The sequence below is a fragment of the Lolium rigidum genome, chromosome 1 (assembly GCF_022539505.1).
Source record: "Lolium rigidum isolate FL_2022 chromosome 1, APGP_CSIRO_Lrig_0.1, whole genome shotgun sequence".
Classification (NCBI taxonomy): domain Eukaryota; kingdom Viridiplantae; phylum Streptophyta; class Magnoliopsida; order Poales; family Poaceae; genus Lolium; species Lolium rigidum.
Window position 1 is genome coordinate 198,607,185 of NC_061508.1, and position 24,637 is coordinate 198,631,821.

Here is a 24,637-nt window from a genome sequence, read left to right on the forward strand (position 1 = left end):
TCAAGAAGAGTGAAAAGTCTAAGCTTGGGGATGCCCCCGTGGTTCATCCCTGCATATTTCAAGAAGACCCAAGCGTCTAAGCTTGGGGATGCCCAAGGCATCCCCTTCTTCATCGACAACTTATCAAGTCACCTCTAGTGAAACTATATTTTTATTCCGTCACATCTTATGTGCTTTACTTGGAGCGTCTGTTTGCTTTTATTTTTGTTTTTGTTTGAATAAATTCATGCTTATGTGGGAGAGAGACACGCTCCGCTTTTTCATATGAACACTAGTGTTCTTCGCTTTTACTTTTCATGGCGGAGTTGAAAACCGCTTCGTTGATTGCTATTTGTTTGGAAACATAAAATGCTTCATGTGGTAATTGGTATATTATCTTGAATAATTTGATACTTGGCAATTGTTGTGCTCAAATAGATCATGTTTAAGCTCTTGCATCATGTACTTTGCACCTACTAATGAAAAACTACCATAGAGCTTGTTGAAATTTGGTTTGCATGGTTGGTCTCTCTGAGTCTAGATATTTTCTGGTTAAGGTGTTTGAACAACAAGGAAGACAGCGTAGAGTCTTATAATGCTTGCAATATGTTCTTATGTAAGTTTTGTTGTACTGGTTTTTACTTGAGTTTGCTTCAAACAACCTTGCTAGCCTAAGCCTTGTACTGAGAGGGAATTCTTCTCGTGCATCCAAAACCTTGAGCCAAAACCTATGCCATTTGTGTCCACCATACCTACCTACTACATGGTATTTCTCTGCCATTCCAAAGTAAATTACTTGAGTGCTACCTTTAAAAATTCATTCTTTTTATTTGCAATACATAGCTCATGGGAAAATAGCCTTAAAAACTATTGTGGTATTGAATATGTTGCTATGTATCTTATTTCTTATAAGTTGCTTGTTGAGTGGTAACCATGCTTCTGGGGACGCCATCAACTTTTACACCTTTGTTGAATGTTGCTATGCATGTTCATCTTGTCTGAAGTCAGGGCGATTTATCATGATCAAATGGTTTGAGTATGCATATTGTTAGAGAAGAACATTGGGCCGCTAACTAAAGCCATGAATCATGGTGGAAGTTTCAGTTTGGACACTAATCCTCAACCTCTTATGAGAATATTATCTCGTTGTTGAATGCTTATGCATTAAAGAGGAGTCTCGTTATCTCGTTTTCTATGTTGTCCCGGTATGGATGTCTAAGTTGAGAATAATCAAAAGCGAGAAATCCAATGCGAACTTTCTCCTTAGACCTTTGTACAGCCGGCATAGAGGTACCCCTTTGTGACACTTGGTTGAAACATATGTTATGCAATGATAATCCATGTAAATCCAAGCTAATTAGGACAAGGTGCGAGCACTATTGGTATTCTATGCATGAGGCTTGCAACTTATAGGATGTCTTATACATAACACATATGAATTATTACTACCGTTGACAAAATTGTTTCTATGTTTTTTTAAAATAAAAGCTCTAGCACAAAAATAGTAATCCATGCTTCCCTCTGCCAAGGGCCATTCTTCTACTTTATGTTGAGTCAGTTTACCTATTTCCTTCTATCTTAGAAGCAAACACTTGTGTCAACTGTGTGCATTGATTCTTACATGTTTACTTATTGCACTCGTTATATTGCTTTATGTTGACAACTATCCATGAGATATACATGTTACAAGTTGAAAGCAATTGCTGAAACTTAATCATCTTTTGTGTTGCTTCAATGCCTTCTACTTTGAATCTATTGCTTTATGAGTTAACTCTTATGCAAGTCTTATTGATGCTTGTCTTGAAAGTACTATTCATGAAAAGTCTTTGCTATATGATCATATGTTTAGTCATTATCTTTACCATTGCTTTGAATCACTTCATTCATCTCATATGCTTTACAATAGTATTGATCAAGATCATGTTGGTAGCATGTCACTTAAGAAATTATCCTTGTTATCGTTTACCTACTCGAGGGCGAGTAGGAACTAAGCTTGGGGATGCTTGATATGTCTCCAACGTATCTATAATTTCTTATGTTCCATGCTAGTTTTATGACAATACCTACATGTTTTATTTATACTTTATATCGTTTTGATGCATTTTCCAGAACTAACCTATTAACAAGATGCCGAAGTCCCAGTTCCTGTTTTCTGCTGTTTTTGGTTTCAGAAATCCTACAAAGGAAATATTCTCGGAATTGGACGAAATCAACGCCCAGTATCTTATTTTTCCCGGAAGCTTCCAGAGCACCGAAGAGGGGCAAGAGGGGAGCCAGGGGGGCCCACCCCACAAGGCGGCGCGGCCAAGGGGGGGCGTGTCCCCCTATGGTGTGGCCCCACCAGGACTCCTCCGAGGCTGCCCTTCCGCCTATATAAAGCCTCCGTCGCGAAAACCCTAAGAGAATAAGCCACGGGACGAGAAAAGTTACGCAGCCGCCGCCATCGCGAAGCCAAGTTCGGGGGACAGAAGACTCTGTTCCGGCACGCCGCCGGGACGGGGAATTGCCCCCGGAAGGCATCTCCATCGACATCACCGCCATCTTCATCGCCGCTGCTGTCTCCTATGATGAGGAGGGAGTAGTTCTCCCTCGAGGCTGAGGGCTCTACCGGTAGCTATGTGGTTAATCTCTCTCTCATGTACCCCAATACAATGATCTCATGAATTGCCTTGCATAATTGAGATCCATATGATGAGCTTTGTATCACTATTAATCTATGTGCTACTCTAGTGATGTTATTAAAGTAGTCTATTCCTCCTTCATGATGTAAAGGTGACGGTGTGTGCATCATGTAGTTCTTGGCGTAGGTTATGATTGTGATCTCTTGTAGATTATGGAGTTAACTATTACTATGATAGTATTGATGTGATCTATTCCCACTTTCATAGCTTAAATGTGACAATGTGTATGCTATGTTAGTACTCGGTCTAAATTGCAACGGTCTATTATGCTCTAGAGGTTACTTAAATATGAACACCGAATGTTGTGGCGCTTGTTAACTCCGGCTTGAGGGAGCTCTTGTAGCCTACACAATGAATGGTGTTTGTTATCCAACAAAAGAGTGTATGTAGCACAAAGGAAGAGAAGTTATTTATTTATGTGATCATTGTTGAGAGTGTCCACTAGTGAAAGTAGGATCCCTAGGCCTTGTTTCCGAATAGAAAAGTTACACCACAGAGAATTGCCTCCCACGCCAGCAAGCTATTTTCTGGCACCGTTTCCAACAAGTTCTGCTACATGTTCACTTGCTGCCATATTTATTTCAGATTGTTATTACCACTCATATTCATCTATATCACTTGTATTTCACTATCTCTTCGCCGAACTAGTGCACCTATACATCTGACAAGTGTATTAGGTGTGTTGGGGACACAAGAGACTTCTTGTATCTTAATTGCAGGGTTGCTTGAGAGGAATATCTCCGACCTCTACCTCCCTGAGTTCGATAAACCTTGGGTGATTCACTTAAGGGAAACTTGCTGCTGTTCTACAAACCTCTGCTCTTGGAGGCCCAACACTGTCTACAGGAATAGAACCGTGCGTAGACATCAGACAGCGACGACGAGATGATGGTGTAGCTGTTCACGGAGGAGCAGAACGCAAAGGCTATCCGGCGGCAACAGCAGCAGCTGATTCTGACGAGCATGTTGCGCGTTCACCAGCCTTTCTTCGTTGTGCCTCGGTGCGGCGGCTCAAAGCCAGGCAAGAGGAGGAACATCAACCGGTATCGTCAAGCCGGCGCAATGCTGCTTGACGCCGACTACTTCAACGACGACGCGACTCATTCTTCGAAGGAATTTCGGCGCTAGGGATTACGACAAGTACTTCATTGCCAAGCAATATTGCACAGGTTTATGGGGTTTCACCTCAATTCAGAAGTGCACTGCTGCAATGCGCTGTCTTGCATACAGAGCTCCTCCAGATACACCCAATGACTACCTACTGATGGTAGAGTCGACATGTACAGAGACTCTCTACAGGTTTTGCCGAGCCGTCATAATGTTGTTTTCTAAAGACTATTTGAGAGCACCAAGAGAAGATGATACGACTCGGATCCTGCAAAAAATACAGCAAGAGGGTTTCCTGGATGCTCGGAAGCATTGACTATATGCATTGGGGCTGGAAGAATTGCCCTTTTGCTTGACAGGGGATCTACAAGGGGCATACTGGTGAGTGGAGTGTCATTGTTGAGGCGGTGGCAGACCAGGACCTTTGGATTTGGCATGCATTTTTTGGCATGACATGAACAAACAATGATATCAACGTGTTGCAACGCTCTCCGGTGTTTGCCAGGCTAGCTGAGGGACAAGCTCCTGTCGTGAACTTTGAGGTAAACGGCCACGCATACAACAAGGGGTACTATCTAGCTGATGGTATCTACCCGATGTATGCTACATTTTTGAAGACAATTCCCTCTCCAGCAAACGAGATCGAAACTTATGTTGCAACATGCCAGGAAGCAGCACGCAAGAATGTTGAACGTGCTTTTGGGGTGCTTCAGCAGCGTTTCGCAATTGTCAGGTACCCTGCTCTCACCATTATGAGGCGCGCCGGTGGAGATGCTCTTACCACCTGCCAGCGTCCCAGCTCACATAATTCGCAGGTGCCTCCCCTCGTGCCTCTCTTTTCGCGACGCGTCTAACATCTCGTGGCTTGATTAAATGTGCGAAAGTCATCAAGTTGAACTTTACATTATTTCATTTGTTATATATTCTATTATCATTTACAAGTATGTAAATTTTATTTATTTGTCTGTTTAAATTGGTTGTGTGTTCAAAAACTAGATATTGCAAAAACCATAAATTAATGAATATGTTTGGCGACATGTTTGAAGAACATGACTGGATAAATGGCCTTGCTCCAAACGCGGCGCCACGTAGTGGTGTCCTCCAAACAACTGATCCGACGGCTTCTGCCTAATATCATTTGGTGTACGCGAGTGTAGATGCTCCAAAGCTCCCGTGTTACCTAGGGGAAGAAAAAACGGACGAAACGTGGGTTTAATTCCTTGTGGCGGTTGTCGCGTCCTCGTCGCCGGGAATGTCCCGTTGCGCGCGCGAGCGCCGACCGAGGAGAGGCGAGGCGCAGCGCAGCGCGTCGACAGGTTGGTTGCGCCGTTGCTGTTTTCGCAGCAGGGGCCGCGTCGCGCGCGCCGTGTGTTATTCCCGGCCGGCCGCCGTCTGGCCGATGGATGGCAACGGGATAGACCGTGACCATCTAGTCTAGTCCAGCTTCACATTCATACCGGCCTGCTGTTGCGGGCAGCTGCTGGCTCGTCCGATACGATCGAATCGAGTACATGTGCAGTTCCGAGACGAGATTGGGCTGCTCCGATCGATCAGTACTAAAAGCGAACATCTAACTGAAACTCCCAGACAAAAGATGTGTTTCCCTAGCTAGCTAAACAACCGAATCAGACCGGAAAGCTGGTATATCACCGATTCGAATTGATCCACCACCTAGCTCGACTAGTATCTTGAGGCGGAACGCAGGGCCCATTTGGTCAAGTACCGTCCGGTCGGTCAGATCAAGCAGAGAGAGAGTGAGAGACCTCCTAGTTGGATCGTTGCAGTCCGTCCGTCCGTTTCAGCTTAATTAATCTATTATTAGCAGGTGTATAGCGCTAGCTAGCTAGCTACTCGTGACGGAACATAAAATCGCATAACACTCAACTCGCGATCGATGGACCGACCGGTACGACCACCTAGCTCGTTTGCTCGTTCCTTACCCTGTACTACATGTATGTTGCCGCTAGCTAGCTTAGCGGCACCTTTCCTTGGTTCGTGGCCACTAATGTCGTCCTGCGCATCCGTCGAAATGTATGTCGCTATGTGTGTATGGTACTATGGTCGATGGAGATTCATAAGCTACTCTATGATAGCAAACTAGCGAGGTTCACTATGTATGTATGGTCCCTCCATCGCGCGCCCATGCGACCATGCCATCGCATCGCATTGCACGCTTCGATTCGAAAGATATATTGCACGCTTCGATTCGAAAGATATATACGTGTGTCATGGCATGATAGTCAGGTGGTAAGTTGTAACACCAATACACCATACATTTCGATCAATAAATAAATAGAGTGAGGTGATAACGATCTATGTTACCAGAACATCATACATCTCAAGACAAGATGAGTCTAGAACATAATAAATAATACAATGCATAAAATAATGTATAAGTTATTATATATCTACGATAGAGGTAGTAACTTAGATTAGTAACACGATCAATCTAACATCTATACATACGTATGACTACGTAGTATATCGCCCTCCCTCTTTCTTACCGAGCGACTGAAGACCGAGATTACGCTTGGCTTGGTGAAGGTATCAACAACCTGATATTTACAAGATATGAACCGAATCTGGAGTTGCCTCTGAGATACATGCTCACGAACAAAGTAAAATTCTACTTCAATATGATTCGTTCTTGCATGATTTTTTGTTGACCGATAATTATGTTGTACCTACGGCGTCACACCATAATGCTAGAGACTGACCCCCACTTGTTAGGAACTCAAAGGTAGAGTACACTATGTCAGGGGATCCCCTACCATCGTATTGGGAGATAGTGATGCCACTCTTTGATTCTATAGCCAACTAGCAGTGGTAAAATGGTAGGCCACATCTCTCAGCGAGACGAGGTTGACTAGTCTCTCCATGGTAAATGTTAGGTCCAATCCACAACGCCAGTCTTAACTTACCGTGGCATTAATAAATGCCGGTCCGTTATGACACTAACGACGCGTAATTATCCACCAGCAGGAGATCTACCAAGGCTAAAATATGCTTCTCGCCCTTACTTGCCATCGGGAATGCCCATCTGCTGACCAAAAAACTTTTACAAAGGGACTTGTGCCGTCCAAAAAATCCATCGGGTAAGGGAGATATTATTTTTGTAGTGACAGAGCAACAGAGAGTGGTAGAGGCACAATCACTTGTTTGACTACACACTAGTGGAAAACGGGGCAATAGGCCCGGTCCATTTGGGCCTTTAGACCCGGTTCCCGAACCGGGACCAACTAGGCGGGACTAAAGGGGGTACCCTTTAGTCCCGGTTCAAAGATAAACCGGGCCTAAAGGCCTCAACACGTGGTGCGACCAGGGAGCTCGCGCTGGAAGGGCTTTGGTCCCGGTTCGTGGTACGAACCGGGCCTATGTTTCTCCGCCGCGGCGGAGAATTGCTATTTCTCTGCCGCGGCACAGATTTGGGCTGTACCAGCGTTTCTCGCCGCGGCAGAGAACGATCTGTTTCCCTTGCCGCGGCAGAGTTTCAGCAATGCATATATATATCATTCAAGAAACCACGGAAAATCGTCATGAATATATATAGACATCGTCAACGGTACACGACATAGTCAACACAAGTACACGTAATGCATGCATATTTACAATACAACTCTTCCTGAACGAATATCCTCCTCCGTCACGATCTTCCGATAGTGCTCTCCACCTGGGGTAAGGACCTCGGTAATAAAGAATCCCGCGATTTCCTCTTGAATTGCTTTTATTTGATCCGCTGTTATGAGAGTGTCCCGCAGGCGTGTCATCTATATTTAAAAAAGGAGATCAATATATGAATGGAACTCAATACAATAGATGGTACTAATTAAGATTAATTGTGAAAATTTGTTATCGTACACGAGTGTGGTGTATTTGGGCATCCCCACCCTTGGGACAGGACATGTCACGCATGAAGGTGCGGACGTAGTATCCACATAAGTTATTCCCTTTTTCCTGCCTCATACACTTTACGAAAAAATAGTTCGATCAAACTAATAATCAAGCATCGTATTGAAAGTAAATATCATATATAAAGTTTCACGGACATAGCTATATATATAGTACTACTTACAGGGTAATCTCTAAATGTAAGCTCCGGTTTCCATTCACCCGGAACAGTATTGATGAACCGTTTCCAAGCCCTGCCCGGCAAAAAATAATGAGTAAATGAGTAATTGATTAGTTGATGATATCTTCGAATTAGAGCAGATGAAGATGCCAATACGAAATTGATTGAAACTACCTCCGGAGGATGGCAGCCATGTCCGCCCATTCCGCATATTCTTTACGTTTCGAGTCCATGACGTTTACGACTCCAAGGTGAAGATCAATGATTAGGAGAATAAAGTGGAAACTGCACAAGCATAGCTCAATGATTACGAGAATAAAGTGGAAGGTGCACAAGCATAATGTATGTTATATATAACACTCACTTGAAGTTGTAGGGAAAGAATATATCCTCTTTGTCTCGCTTGCTTCTCTAAAAACATTACGATGTTGTCCTCTCGTGTCCTTGGGGTACCGTCGAACCGTAACTTCATGAACTGTGTTTGGGTCTATGAACCCCAGCGGTAGGAGCTTGCCTCTTTTGTATTCCAGCTTCTTCATTCTGCATAATTAAATGTATAGCGTACACAAAGAATATAATAAGGATAATTGTTAGTGCAAATGAATGAGCTACAAACTTAATTACACAAATAAATCACTTACGAGCGAGTAGCAACCGATAACAGCTTTGTCGAGGGCGTCTTGATTGAATAACTGAAACGAGTTCTTCTATCTCAATGTTTATCTCGTCTTCCCCGGAAGTAATGCTCATCTCTAAGATACACCGTGAGGTAGCTTTCACTTCTTCGACGAGGCTTTCAGGTACCATTCATGCAACCTTCGCATCCGAGTCCCTAGACGCGCGAGCTCGCCAGGTTTGACGAGATCTTTTCCGTATCTATACGTGTTTACCACTTGAGCCGTTGGATAGTAATCTTCGTACTCAACCGATGCTCCCCGAGCTCTAGCCGCCCGTTCGATCATCGATGCCGTCTCCGGATCATGATATGGCTCCACGATGAAGTGGGGTGCGGCCTGAATGTCCTGCTTGTCCAAGCTGTGCGACTTTTTTGCTTCTTTACTCGCTCTAGAGGACTGTCCAAGAGAGCGGTCATAATCAGCTCTCAGCTCAGGTCTCTTCATTCTCGTCTCGGCAAAGTGCTTCACCGTCTCGCGGTGGAATAAACATCTTCTTCGGCGCAGCTTGCAAGAAACGCCTTTTGCTCTTCGGTCTGCTCATGTGGTAACAACTCGGAGTCCGTGCCCTCATTGGAGTTGATGATCTCTTCGGAGCTGTAGGAGGTGCCGCGGACAGCTTCCTCTTTTGCTTAAGTGGAGGCGGCGGAGTCTCCTGACGAGGAGGAGGAGGAGGCGGAGGAGTATTTTCACGCGGAGCAGACTGGTCATGGATAGGGGAATCATCATCGCGCACGGGAGAATCATCACGCGGAGGAGACTCGGGTGGCGGAGGAGGCGGAGGTGGCATGCTTGTTGGCTTCTCACCTGGAAACACAATGTTCTCCTTCCGCCATTGCACGGTGGTTCTACGGGCTTCTCCCGGTTCTTTGATTTCCCCATCTTCACCTGCAGGGTGCTCAAGCACCAACCCCTCATAAGCGCTCATCACTTCATCCACCATCACAACAGACAAAGTCGTCTTGGACCGAACGGCAATGGTAAGACCTTGTAGGTAAGAGGATGCCGACCGCCGCCTTGAAGGATAGGTTGAAAACTTTAACATGCAGCTCACAAGGACGGCTCTCGGTGAGATCATCCACGGGGGTAGCGAGGAGGCTCGACCACCTGGTCATCATCATCATCATTATCCACTCGTCGAGAGGAAGCCACGCTGCTTTTCCGGTGTGGTTGAGATTGCGAGCGGGCGATGGCATTGAGCAAGTGCGGGATCTACAGCCTGCCCCCGAGCCATCCGAGATGTAAGTACTTGGGTTACCATGCTTAATTGGGCTTGCATGGTGCTCATACCCTCCTCTAAGTTAGCCGAGCGGTCTGTTTCCCTTGCCTTCCTCCTCTCATGGCTTTTATCGTGAAATCTCTTCCTTTCCGCAGGGAAAGCCATACTTCCACGGAACGGAGCCTCGCCGTGCCTCGTGTTCGTCCGCCGTGTTCTTTGTTCCCAAGGGCGCGTGTCGGCTCATCGTTCTCTCTTTCGGGCTGGAACAACCCCGCCTCCACGTCCCTATGTGCTTTTTCCAGGGCATCAATGGGAACCTTCGGATGAGCTTTCTTATAGATGCACTTCCTCGTTTCTCGGATCCAACGTTCCCCCAATCCCGTAGAACCACTCCTTGCACCGTTCGATCTAACCGTGTGTCCCTAATCCGATCCCTTTATCGGTCGGTTCCGCCTCAGCTGCCTGCCACTTAGGACGGTTAGCCCCGTATCCACCTGGACCCGAATTTGGTGATATAGCTTCAACGCAGCATTTGCCTTATTTATTTCCGACCTTCTCTTAAATTCTTCCGACTCCGTGCTGTACTTCACGAATTCGTCCCAGTTGAGTTTTTACCTTCTCATTGTCCGGAGTCTTCTTTATCTTGATAAGGCGGCGCAATCTTTTCTTGTGGCTCTTGAATAGTTCGGCCATCTTCTTCTTGCCAAACTCGCGGAGGGCCTCGCTCCATCTTGGCCTTTTCAGCGTCACCCCCTCTTCGGGTACTATGTTGAAATGTGACATGAGCTTGTCCATAATGCTGTTTTTGGCTACATCATCGATATAAAGACCTTGACCTTCTTCCTCTGCAGACAGCACTAGTCCCTTCGGCTTGTGCCATTCTCGAACGGTGATCGGGACGTGGTCCCGAACAAGCACTCCGCATTGAGCTATAAATGCCTTTGCACCTTTCTCTCGGAGCAATCGGTTTACCATCATTTTCGATGTGGGTGATGTCGTGCCTAACACCGTCATCCAACTTTTTGGCCGGGCCTCGCTTCCTCGACTTTACAGAAGAAGTGCTCGATCCGGAGGGCTAAAAAAGAAACTGCGCCTCGGAATTTTTCCCCTGCAAACCCGTGAACGACTACATCTCCTCTATATATATGGTACAAAAAGCCAACCACATCTCCACTTTTCATATCTTACATACAGTTAAATGATTACACAAAAATAAATGGGAAATTGATTGCCATGTTGAGATACTCATTTGTGCCATGGAGCATCTTCATCATTTAATCTTCTTCGGCCTTAACCATGGAGCATCTTCATCATTTAACTTGATGCTTGGATCAATGTTCACTCTGAAGGGTGGAATTTCATCAAACTTATTATAATCTTCTCGACATGTCTGTCTTGTCCTCCACTCCCACGATGTTTCTTTTTCCAAAAAGAACTATGTGGCGCTTTGGCTCATCGTTTGATGTATTTGTTTCCTTATGTTTCCTTTTTCTTGGTTTGCTAGACATATCCTTCACATAGAAAACTCGGGCCACATCCTTGGCTAGGACGAATGGTTCGTCTCTATACCCAAGATTGTTGAGATCCACTCGTTGTCATTCCATACAACTTGTCTACCCGAACCCCGCCTCCTGTTTTGTTGACCCATTTGCACCTAAACAAAGGGACCTTAAAAGAAGGTCCATACTCAAGTTCCCAGATATCCTCTATGTAACCATAATATGTGTCATTTGGGCCTTCATTCATTATTGCATCAAAGCGGACACCACTTGTTTTGGTTGGTGCTCTTTTTATCTTGGGCGATCGTGTAAAATGTATTCCCATTTATCTCGTACCCTTGGAAAGTCACTACGAGTCGAAGATGGTGTCCGGGCCAGCAAGTACAGCTGATCTTCAATATCTTCGTTATTCAGGAGATGTTTTTGCAACCAACCGCCGAAAGTCGACATGTGTTCACGTCTAATCCAATCGTTCGACCGCCCGGGTTCCGGGAGCGTAGAAAGTTCTTGTGGTCACCGATATACGGAGCCACCATGGTGGAACTTTGTAGAACCGTGTAGTGTGCTTGAGTCAAAGAAATCCCGTCCCTACATATCATTGATTTCCTTCCTAGCGTGCCTTTTCCACTTAGTCTCCCTTCATGCCGCGATTCGGGAACACCAATCGGCTTAAGGTCGGGAATAAATTCAACACGAGAATTCAATGACCTCCTCTGTTCCATAGCCCTTGGAGATGCTTCCTTACGGCCTAGCACGGTTATGAACATATTTCTTCAAGACTCCCATGAACCTCTCGAAGGGGAACATATTGTGTAGAAACACGGGACCGAGAATGGAAATCTCATCGACCAGGTGAACGAGGAGATGTGTCATAATATTGAAGAAGGATGGTGGGAACACCAGCTCAAAACTAACGAGACATTGGACCACATCATTCCGCAACCTCGGTAGAATTTCTGGGTTTATTACCTTTTGAGAAATTGCATTGAGGAATGCACATAGCTTCACAATGGGCAGTCGAACATTTTCCGGTAGAAGCCCCCTCAATGCAATCGGAAGCAATCGTGTCATTATCACGTGACGAGTCATGAGACTTCGGGTTCCGGAATGTTTTCTTCTCCATATTTATTATTCCCTTTATATTGGAGGAGAAGCCGGACGGGACCTTGATACTGCTAAGACATTCAAAAAATATCTCCTTCTCTCGCTTTTGTAAGAGCGTAGCTGGATAAATGACGTCCTTTAACTCTCTCATGCAGATTTTTGGGGTCTTTCCAACGTTGCTCGGTCCTCCCGTGCTTCGGTGTATCTTTTGTCTTCCCGTACACGCCCGTAAAGCCTAGCAGGTTCACGCAAAGATTCTTCGTCACGTGCATCACATCGATTGAAGAGCGGACTTCTAAGACTTTCCAATATTCTAGCTCCCAAAAAATAGATTTCTTCTTCCACATGGGCGCGTGTCCGGCGGCGTCATTCGGAATCGGACCGTCCGCCAGGACCCTTTCCAAATATTACATCTAGATCCTTGACCATACCAAATATATCAACACCATCACGATGGGGAGGCTTCCTCCGGTGATCAGCCTCACCGTCGTAATGCTTTCCTTTCTTTCTTACGGGATGGGTAATCCTAAGAAATCGACGATGCCCCGAGTACACGACCTTCCGACCTTTTTCCAAATAATCACCTTCGAGCTCATGTAAACAGTGTGTGCATGCATTGTATCCCTTGTTTGACTGTCCCGAAATGTTACCAAGAGCAGGCCGGTCATTGATGGTTACGAAAAGCATCGCTCTTAGGTCAAATTCCTCCTCGCTTGTGCTCGTCCCACACACGTACACCTGCTAGGGACCACGAGCTGTAGAAGTTCTTCGACTAATGGCTTCGGTACACATCAATGTCGTTCCCGGGTTGCTTCGGGCCTTGTATGAGCACCGGCATCATAATGAACTTCCGCTTCATGCACAACCAAGGAGGAAGGTTATATATACAAAGAGTCACGGGCCGGGTGCTATGGCTGCAGCTCCTGCTCTCCAAAAGGATTCATGCCATCCGTACTTAGACCAAACCTTAAGTTCCTTGCATCCTGTGCAAAGTTTGGGAACTCTCTATCGATTTTTCTCCATTGGGATCCATCGGCAGGGTGCCTCAACATCACGTCTTTCTTACGGTCTTCTTTGTGCCATCGCAACAACCTAGCGTGCTCTTTATTCCCGAACAAGCGTTTCAGCCGTGGTATTATAGGAGCATACCACATAACCTTGGCGAGAACCCTCTTCTGGGGCGCTCGCCCTCAACATCACCGAGGGTCATCTCGTCCGATCTTATACCGCAATGCGGTGCACACCGGACATGCATCCAAATTCTCGTACTCACCGCGGTAGAGGATGCGGTCATTAATGCATGCATGTATCTTTTGCACATCTAATCCTAGAGGGCAGACAATCTTCTTCGCTTCGTACGTATCGGCGGGCAATTCGTTACCCCTTGGAAGCTTCCTCTTAATTATTGTCGGCAACTTTCCAAATCCTGAGTCGGTGACACCGTTCTCTGCCTTCCATTGCAACAATTCCAGGTGTGCTTGCCTAGCTTTTTATGGCCATCTTCGCAAGTTGGGTATAACAATTTGTTGTGATCTTCTATCATCTTGTCGAAGGCCAACCTTTCCTTTTCAGTTTCACATTCTCTCCTTGCATCGGCAATGGCCCGGCCAAGATCATCATCGAGCAGGCACATCTGGTGCCTCTTGATCTTCTACTTCATTGTCTTCATTGCCTTCCGCAAGTATCATCGTATTCGGGGAAATTGGGATAACCGGCATCATCCTCTTCCTCTTCTTCATTGTCTTCCATCATAACCCCTCTTTCTCCGTGCTTGGTCCAACAATAGTAACTCGGGCATGAAACCGGATCGCGTGAAGGTGGCTGTGAATGAGACTCGAGCGAGCGTAATTTACGGTATTCTTGCGAGTCCACACATGGACAATACATGAAGCCACCATGTTTGTTTGCCTCCGCCACGGCCATAAAATTATCCAGGCCCGCAGATGAACTCGTCAAACCGTCGGTCAATGTACATCCATTGCCGATTCATCCGCATGATATAATTAAGCTGGTCAAAACCATTACGGAACATCACGATGTATATATACACATGCATTTTATCAATTGCAGATGAAAAGGATAAAGTTGTTAACCTCGATGAAGAAGAAAAAAGCAAGTTAAGTGTGGCTTGATTTGTGTAAACTCAAGTGGCAAATCCTCTTAAGCATTTCATCGAACACCTCTTGTGCATGTGAAGAAGAGAGGAGAGCAATACACCCTCTTGTGAAGATAGTGAAAAAATGGCTAAGTGTGGCTCACACTTGGGCAGGGGCAAGGTTATATAGCCGGAGGGGGTCTTTGGACCCGGTTTGTCATACAAACCGGGACTAAAGGGTTCCCCAGGCTGACACGGCCTGCCGCGGCCTGCGGGTGGACCCTTTGGACCCGGTTTGTATGACAAACCGGGTCCAAAGGCCGCTACAGGACAGGCGCCAGCGGGTGGGGTCGTCCTGGGCAGAAACGAACCGGGTCCAATGGGGGCATTGGACCCGGTTTGGTTCAGCAGTGGGTCATTTGCTTGGGACCAAAGGCCTCTTCTCCACTAGTGACATGTATAAAATTATCCTCATATTCTAGACCGTTACCTTGCTTAAATCCTTTAGCAAAAATGTGCGTCAATAGACCCATCAGCGTAAATTTTTTTACCAAAGGTTATTTACGAGTCATAATTCTATCCTCTTAAAAATAGAATTCTATCAAAGGTTATTTAAAAGTTTTAACACTCGGCTTGATGAACTAGTCCTAAATCACCAACTTGGGTGGAACTTCAATCACTTTAACAAGTCCTATCAAAAAGTTCTACATTCCCCTAAATTTACATCTATTTTTGTTCTATTTGTAGCCTCTAAACCTAGAATGTTAAACATATCCATACCAGGTTTGGAATTACAACGAGATGGATGAAGGTGATGATGGTGAAGATGGTAATCATGAAGATTGATTCCAAGACCTCCAGGGTCATAGCAACAGAGGTGGTAGGTTTCCTCTTTATTTCCCCCTCGAGATCTCTTCCAGAGGTGAGGTTTCGTGGAACTGTGGTATCTCTTTATCTTCACTGTGTGATCAAATTGCATGAGGTAAAAGTATTTGATGAGAAAAAACAACAGACAGCTGGTACGTTCATCCATACGGGCGGGCATGACCTTGCCAATGGCCATTAAACTCCATGTGATTGCACTTTCATGATTTCTCTTTGTCTTGACCCCCATGTGCGTGAATATATGTTTAGAGGGTATTTATTGCTTCCAATAATCATATTTAGGCCAAAAAAGGTCTCTTTATTTGATTGTTCATCAATTTTTTTTTATTGTTGGGATCCTAATGGAACAAATAGAATAGCTGCACACGGCTGCGGTGAAATGCCAAAATCCTTACCCTACTTACGAAAAAAACATAAGGAAAACACTACACAAAATGCACTCATCACCTAGGCGACTATGCTACATATCAGTGACACCTTGTCACTGCTGAGCTCTTGCTTCATAATGTGAGCATTAATTTCGTTGAGACTACCATGTCAACATAGGAATTGGTTCCCTCGGGGCCTCGTGTTCCGATACTTTACAAAAAATATCATAAGGGTGAAGCTCAATAAGCACATTAATACCATGTAAAAGTTTACACATAGACAAAATATTAGCAGTAGCACCAGGAACGCGAAGGAAGGACATGGTTCAAATAGAATTGTTTAGATGACGGAGTAGGCAGAGGTGCATGGCCAGTATTATGAATACGCATACTTGTCCGGTTTGTTGCATGGACTTGATCGATGTCGTGGTAGGCTTCCCTCGTCTTGAGCATGTTGAGCTTATCGTGATGTGGTGTGTCGCGCCAAGAAAGGTCGATGGGCTGCTATGTCCACCATGAGCGGCATCGATGGAATCAATTTCCGCTCCTTACTGCTACCATCATTGCCTATGCCGAGAAAGTCGTGGTTGAACCTTTTGAAGCACCTTGGGGAAGTATTGTTAGGCACACCACATATATCACGACACAACCATGAACGGTCATGTTCTTCTTATTTCTGATGCTAGCGGTAATTTAGATCGATGGTGTGGTCTTCGTCTGTGCGTGTACATAGGTTGCTGGGGGCGGTGGGACGACCTGAACCCGCCGCCGGGAGCAACTGCACATGTTGCACCTAGAGGGACTCAAAAGGCAGTTCTGTGCACTGCGGGAGTATGCTGCTGCCATGCATGACACTAATGTTATCAGGGGGCATGTTGTTGAACTATCAACATACCCCATCAGCAGATAGCTTTAGAGAAGTGGGGCAACCTGGGCCCTCCATAAGGTAGTTCTCGCTAGTCAGTTTAATGTTAATAGCCAAAGCGATGGAGACGGTAGATGGGGCCACCACGCTGGAGAACATTGCCCTGGCCATCATGTTGGCAGGGGCCGACGCGGTGGAGACCTCATGCGCGAGAGTGGTGACAACTAGAAAGGCCGATACGGTACAGATCGTCATCGAGTCGGTGAAGCACGACATGGTCATCACGGCGTGGGACGACATGGTCATCATGGTAAGCGACGACATGGTCGTGATGGAGAGTGGCACGGTTGATAGAGGAGGCACATAGAAAGTTGGGGCTAAGACGGAGGTGGTGGATGGTTCCATTGCCGCCATCGTCGTCGGATTGAGACGGACAATAACAGAGGAAGAGTGGCGGAAGCATGAGCAGCTAGGATAGGAACTGCTCTGATACCATGAAAACATAAGCGTTATATCCTTTATACAGACCATAGTTACGTTGGGTTAGGTATAATATATGCCTAACATGTATACATATGTAAGTGTATATACATACCCCATCAGAGGATAGCTTCGGGGATGAGGGGCAACCTGGGCAAAAAAAGGAAAAAAAACATATAGCTCTCGCTGGTCAACTTAATGTTAAGCTGAAACAATGGAGACGATGGATCGTATTGGATAACATTGCCCCAGCCATCATGTTGGGAGGGACCGACGCGATGGAGACAACATGTGCGAAGGCAGTGACACACACAAAGTCCGACACAATAGAGACCGTCAACGAGTCGGTGAAACCCGCGCCATGGTCATCATGGCGTGCGACGACATGATCGCCATGTGGAGCGACTGTGTGTTCGCGATGGAGAAGGACGTTGTTGAGAGAGGAGGCGCGGAGAAAGTTGGGGCCGAGACTGATCGTGAGCAGCTAGGTCAGGAACCGCTTTGATACCATGACAACCTAAGCAATAATATAAATCGTAGTTACATTGGGTTAGGTATAAATACAGAGAACTGTGTTTTCTATCGCTATGCGGTTGTCCGAGTACGTAGCTTGCTAGGTAGCATCCGGCACTAGAGATAATCCAGTTAATATAGTCCAATGCAATGTCCATGCATGGTCGTGACTGGTGACTACTCGTGCTAGTGAAATGACATCACTTGGTTGGTCGACTGATTTGGGATAGAAAATGGGTCGATTCTAGGCTAGGTGCACTACGGCTCTACTCCTACCTAGTTCTAGTGGTACTAGCAACCTTTTACTTTTGTTGATAAAAAAAATACTACTACTACTAGCAACCTTTTAGATCCATGCATGATTGCAGTTTAATTTTATCGACTTTTCGACCGGCGATACTCTGATGGCGAAATCTAAGCTGTACAATATCCAGCACTGCGAGTCATTTGTGAGGGAATCTCTAAAATATTACGTACTGCAATACTATTTGCGGGTAATGGCGGATGACTCCCGCCGATCGCCGACGTCCCATAACACAGCTTCGATCGTTGCTCTGCCATGGATATATAGCAGGTAGCAGATCCTGGTCGGGCCGGCCGATGCACGTCGGCGGTAGTATATGCAGCAAGCAGAGTTTTAACGGGTGTCGGTGCCTGCACATGCTCCGCCCACAGCTAGCTACGCGTACGTAGCTACGTGCGTGCAACGCGTGCACACGTCGCGGTCCCGGCCAAAAAGTTCCGCCTACCTCTCGCTACCTGCACATATACAGCTGCGCTCTCCAGACTCTAGCGCCACGAACACAGAGCGGCCGCGGTGCTGAATGGTGATGGATGGGGATGCCGATGTCCAGTTGGAAAGCAAACCATGGGAGAAGCTTCCAAACTTGCCATCTCGACCATACACCTCGTAGCGTCGCATAGACTCCCAAACTCATCGCTCACATCATATGGTCCCTGCACCCGCATAGATCATCATCATTTACTGAAGGCATGTACAATTGTAGAGAAAACATGTCTTTTTACACTCCACTTCATCAAGACAAGGTAGAAATATAAGTGGTACAATATATTATTTTTTATTATCATCTCTAATAATAATTAAATTTTAGTAGAAAATTATGTTATAAAGAAAATGCATATGATGCAATGGAGAAAATGTGCCTTTTCTTATTCGTTCTCTCTCCTTCAACTGAGTGAAAAATCTAACACAAACAAAAAAAAAAAGGCTAACGTGACACTAGATATCCCTCCACTTCTTATATGCAGACTTTTTTTTCCTCAGGGCATCTCCAATGGGGCGACGCAAACAGACCCTTCGCGACCACGCGGTCGAAAAATGTGTCTGCACCAAGGCCCGGTGGTCCGATGCATAGTGACCGGACTGTCCGGGGAGACGCAAACGCGGCTCAAATATGTGCATCGGATGCATCTGCGCGGTCACGCCATGTGACCACTCGCTTCTCCCACGGCCCACCTGGCAGCGGCCTATGTCGATGCGTCTTCTCATATGCGCCAGTACTAGCACAGAGGAATCACTTTGGCAGCCTGCGCTTCGTTAATGGCAATCGCTCGCGTGCCGAGCGGCCGCCGCCCACCTGTGCCAACGAAGTTAATGGCGATGCCATGCGTGACACGCCTCTCGGCTGCCTCCGGCGTATATAAAGAGGAGCGTACGCTCGGCTGCCTCATCATCTCCTCCACACAAACCCTAGCCTTCACAACCTCTACCGTAGCGTCGTCCCGCATCTCTCCTCCACATTTTGCCATGATGAGCAGCGCCGGCGACGGCTAGGCTACTCCGCCTCCACATCTGACTTTACCTCCCCCGACCGACAGCTCCGATGACGAGAGCGAAGATAGCGTGGACAACGTCATCGACATGGCCATGGACGCGAAGTTCATGGCTGTTGCAGAGTAGGAGGCTGAGGAGGAGCGAGGGGCACGCGGCGTTGGACGCGGAGCAGCAACGACGTAGGGAGGTGGCGACCGCAGAGGAGGAGTCCGACGATGACGATGACTTCGACTGGAGCGGGCCTGACCCGGAGGAGAAGGCGGCGGAGCATAGGGTCTTAATCATGTCCTTTGAGACACTAAAGAAGGCACGGGATGACACCAACGAGGTGTTGCAGCTGCGGCTATTGGAGGACGCGGCGGTCCATTGAGCTCTAGCGACCGTGTGGAAGATGGAGCGGCGGGCGGCGGAGAAACTGATGAGGAGGGAGTGAGGCAACGACGGGGCCGGGTCGTCAACCGCCCCGAGGGGTGACAAATAGTCTAGGACCTTGTTTCTTCTTGTTTTTCCTTATTTTATCTATACATTATGCATTTCAGTTGAATGAAAAAATTATTGAAAAAATATTATGGATCCTCCCACTAGGAATACACCTAGATGCAAACGGACGAGCGTGGTCAAGAACATGTCCGCGGTCCAATGGATCTCAATGGATTTGTTTTGTTTCCAGAGACAAACTGAGAGAGTGAGAGACGAGGAAAGCAGAGGAGTGGTGTGTATGCGGAGCATATGTGCTTCTCGGCGAGGTAAACATTTTCAACGCATCTTTGACTACTGCTCCTTGGGACGGGCCAACGAACCGCGCCGCATTGACAAAAGTAGCCCAGCCAGCGGCAAATTCGACAAAAATAACCTTGGGCGAAAGGAATGGCAAAAATACACTATCGGCGAAACTATTTCGCAGAACTAACCCTCGCGTGCCGCACCTGCAACCACGGCGTTGCAGTCCGCTGTGCCACGCCCTCCGGCTCGGCGCGGCAGGCGTGCCAGCGTGGCTTGGCGGGCCCCGGTGCGCGGTAGTGCAACGCCCCGGGCTAGGGCGCGGCACGTATACGTGCAACGCCGGCGCCGGTGGCGCGGCACTGGCGCACGCATAAGGCCGCCCAGGCCCGCCCGACCCGGCCACTTCGTCCCTTTTCGCTAGGGTTCCAGACTCGGGAGGCTCAGGCGTCGCGGGAGGCTCCAGGCGGCGCGGGAGGCACCAGGCGGCGGCGTCGGCGGCGGCGGCGGCTGCTGTCCCCTCTGGCCCTCCTCCAACCCACCCTCTCTCCCTCCTCCAATCCGGGATCTTGCTCCCCACCTATCTCCAAGGTATTTTCCCTCTCAATCCCCATCTCTTTTATTCGAAAATGTGTAGAAATTTGGCAACCTAGTTCATCAATAGTTCTAGAAACCAATATTGTAGCATGGTAACAAGAGGTGTGACTATTGTTTACTTTTTTTGTGGCCTAGATTTTGAAGTCAAATGCTCACGTATAGCTTTTGGGAAACCCTAGTTCATCAAGATATCTAGAAATTTATACCCATTTTTAATCTTGTAGGATGTGAATAGCATTTGTGTTAATATTGTTTGGGTCTTGTGTGCTAGATTTTGTAGTGACATGGTCACATATTATATTATATTTTGTCACATTTGCTCACATATTAGCTCTCATGTTGTTACTATTGCTCACATATGTGTAGGATGTCGCTTCTCGAACCTCACTACGATACTAGACACCGTGCGTACTTAATGTCCGAGAAGAAGCAGGTAATAGAAATAAACCTAGTGGTACATATTGTTTTCCAATGCTATATGCATATGTAATAACGAGGCTTCTATTTGTGTAGGTCTTTGGACCCCTCCGACTTAGGTGTCACGAGGCCTCGTCCTTACAGAAGATGCCATACGATGAGCGGTACACGGAGTACATCGAGCCACTAGGTCTACTTCCATTCATCCATATGGTGACCCGGCGGACACCGAGCATGAACCCTTCCGCCATCACTCGCTCTTGTTGATCGGTGGAGACCGGAGACGCATAGTTTTCACCTCCGAACCGGTGAGATGACCGTGACTTTGCGGGACATGTCGATGATACTTGCACTCCCCATTGAGGGGAAGCCACTATGTATCGACACATCTTGTGAAGACTGGCGTGGCAAGATGTTTGACCTTATTGGCAAGGCTCCTGATGAGATTATAAACAAGAGGGGTGAGAAATTAAGGGTCTCTGCCGGGGCTACTTTCACTTGGATCTCACAGAACTTCAAGACATGCCCGGAGGGAGCCAGCCGTGATGTGATTAAGCTGTACGCACGTGTGTATGTGTGGTATGTTATCACGAGAACTCTATTTCCTGACTGCAGTGGGAATACCGCTCAGTGGCACTGGTTGAAGGCGTTAACCAAAATGGAGACTAAATGGAGTTGGGGTTCGGCGGCATTGGCCTTCTTGTACCGTCAGGTAATCACTTGTATCAACCCTAACCCATTTCTACATTACATCTCCATTTTGGAGAAGACTAATATTTGTTCCCTTTTTTGTGTAGTTGGACGAAGCTTGTTGCAGGATCGGTAAGGACGCTTGCATTGGTGGTCCGTTGATTCTTCTATCAATTTGGAGCTGGGAGCGCTTCCCTGTCGGAAGGCCTCGTGTTCTCGATTACAAGAATTACAATGATCACGGCAACCCGTTGCGGCGACCCACTTGGGCTTATCAGTGGGACATTGTCTCCGAGTTCAGTGGAGACCCAATAGCGGCCTATCAGACCTACACCAATGAGTTTGATAACTTAACACCGGAGCAGGTGAATATTTTCATCCCATAAGTCCAATGCACGGTGTTTTTGTCCATTCGCAGCTTTGACAGGAGGAGGAGCAAGAAGACGGATTGGCACAACATTCATAAGAAGCATGTGAAGAAATTCGTCATGCGAGTGGAGGAACAGAAGAAAGCGAAAGGAATCCAATATGAAGAACATAGCGAGGATGCTTTCAACCAGTACCTCCGTTGGTTTCTTGACAACACCCGTGTTCAGATCCTTCCGGACGCTTATGGGCATGAGATTTTGGAAGAGCCCTCGATATTCGACGATATTGCCACCCTCAAGTACAACAAGCTTGTTAGGGAAGGGCGCCAAACCTATTTTGCTCCAATGCTGAACTTTGTGGTAACATATCTTACTTTCTGTTTGTCCTTTCACTATGGAACTTTTTTGCATTTCTCTTCGATGAGGTCATTTGTTTGCATCACAGCGTACGGAGATCCAGAAGCAAGCAGTTGAGCATGAGACCGCTTTGGAGTCATTTCCACATGGTGAGAAGGGCGAGAGTTCATTTCGAGAATTTGTGAAGGTTCGTCCATAGAATGATACTCTAGTTGCTCTTTGCATCTTTAATATCCACATGTTTTAACCATTTGCTGGTTTTTCAGCGCCAGGGCCAGAAGCTACGTCGGTTGTCGAACCTACTTGGTTGCCGTGATCCTGAGATAATGACGCCGTCCCAATCAAGGTCCGCATCGCCCTCCGACCAAGATGATGCGAACAACTCCAACTCTACTGCCCGTGACGAGGAGGTTTCCGATGAGGTATTACATCGCAACAGTAACCATGTGTTCCAACTTGCTTTACTTGTCCATTCATTGCTTGTTCTATTTGAAGGCGGGAAGTGAACATGAGGTGGATGAGGATGATGAAGACGTGCCATTGGGCAAGTATGTGAAGAAAAATCGGTCTGCGTACAAGTTGAAGCCTCGAAAGGAACGGCAAGATAGGTACACACCGGACGCATACGCAAAGGCTCCGGCCGCAAGGAAGGCGAGGAAGAAAGCCGTCATCGAGTCTGATGAAGAAGAGCACATGGAGCCACGTCAGAAGATTCCGCCTAGGAGGGGAGGCAAGACCAAGCGTGCAAGGAATTAGATGTTCTTTGTTGGTATGCACGAATATGGCCTTTGTGGTACTAGTTGTTGTTGTAAGAACTTGACTATCTAGAAGAACTTGTAACATAAATTGGTATGCAAGAATATGGCCGTTGTTATGCATTATGAAACTACAATGACTATCTAGCATTTGTTGGAATCTCGTGTGGATCTATATTTGTTTGCTCTGTGGCTTTGGCTTGTGTTGTTGTAGTAAAAAATGTTTGACCTGTACTGAATTTTTTGCTCAAGTTATGTTGTGCCGCGCCGGGGACGATGGCGTGGCAGCCATCAGTGCGGCGCCGCCCACGGTGGCGCGGCACCCCTCTCTGTTACTTTTTCTGTCAACAGAGCCGCGCCTGGCTTGGCACGCGTTTCTGCAAAGCCGGGAGGCGTGGCGTGGCAGATCTGCAACGCCATCGCCTGCGGCGCGGCATCGACTTGAGCAACGCCATGGCCTGCGGCGTTGCATGCCTGGCGGTTAAGCTCCATCCAAACAGCCGCGCCTGGCTTGGCACGCGTTGTTGCAACGCCGGGAGGCGTGACGTGGCAGATCTGCAACGCCATCACTTGCGGCGCGGCATCGACTTGTGCAACGCCATGGCCTGCGGCGTTGCATGCCTGGCGGTTAAGCTCCATCCAAACAGCCGCGCCAGGCTTGGCACGCGTTGCTGCAGCGCCAGAGAGCGGGGCGTGGCAACTCTGCAGCGCCGCTGCCTATGGCGCGGCACCCTTTTGTGCAACGCCTCTGTTAGTGGCGCGGCACCCCTCTCTGTTAACTTCCCACCCCTGCTGTATCTCTTCCTTTTTGGACAGCTGTGCCCTCTTCCTTTTTAACACACAATATACAGAACACTTCGAATTTCAAATTGTAAGACACATGGAGGTTCAAATTGGAAGACAACACATGGAGGTTCAAATCTTAATACATCACACCGAGGTTCAAATTGTAAGATACATGGAGGTTCGAATTACACAGCAACACATCAAGGTTCGAAACACGCGGCGAGACATGGAAAACGCAATTGATTTACTGCGTCGGGAAGGCTCCTTGCCCACTCCTCTTCCTCTTCCTCATTTCTTCCTCTAGTTCTTCTTTTTCCCTCAAATCGCGAGCGAGTTGAACCACGGAGTCGAAGAACACCCGGCTCTCCATGCTTCTCTTCATCTCTTCTTCTTCAGCTCTTTCCTTCCTTATGACCTCCGCCTCATGTGCCAACCGGTCCATCATTTGCCTATTCTCCCTCGCCCTTATTATCTTCATACGTGCACACTCCTTTTTCCAGTTTTCCTCCGCCTTCCTTTGACGTTCTTTTGCCGCATCTTTGTGCCTCTTCTCCTCAAGCCTTAGCCGTTCGTAATACTCAAGTCTCCCACGCTCCTTTTCCTGCCACTTCGCT

General features: G+C 47.1%; 1 pseudogene; it reads left to right on the forward strand.

Moving 5' to 3' along the window:
• The first annotated feature begins 21,065 nt into the window (after window positions 1–21,065).
• On the forward strand, window positions 21,066–22,681 carry LOC124654205 (annotated as a pseudogene).
• The last annotated feature ends 1,956 nt before the right edge of the window (window positions 22,682–24,637 follow it).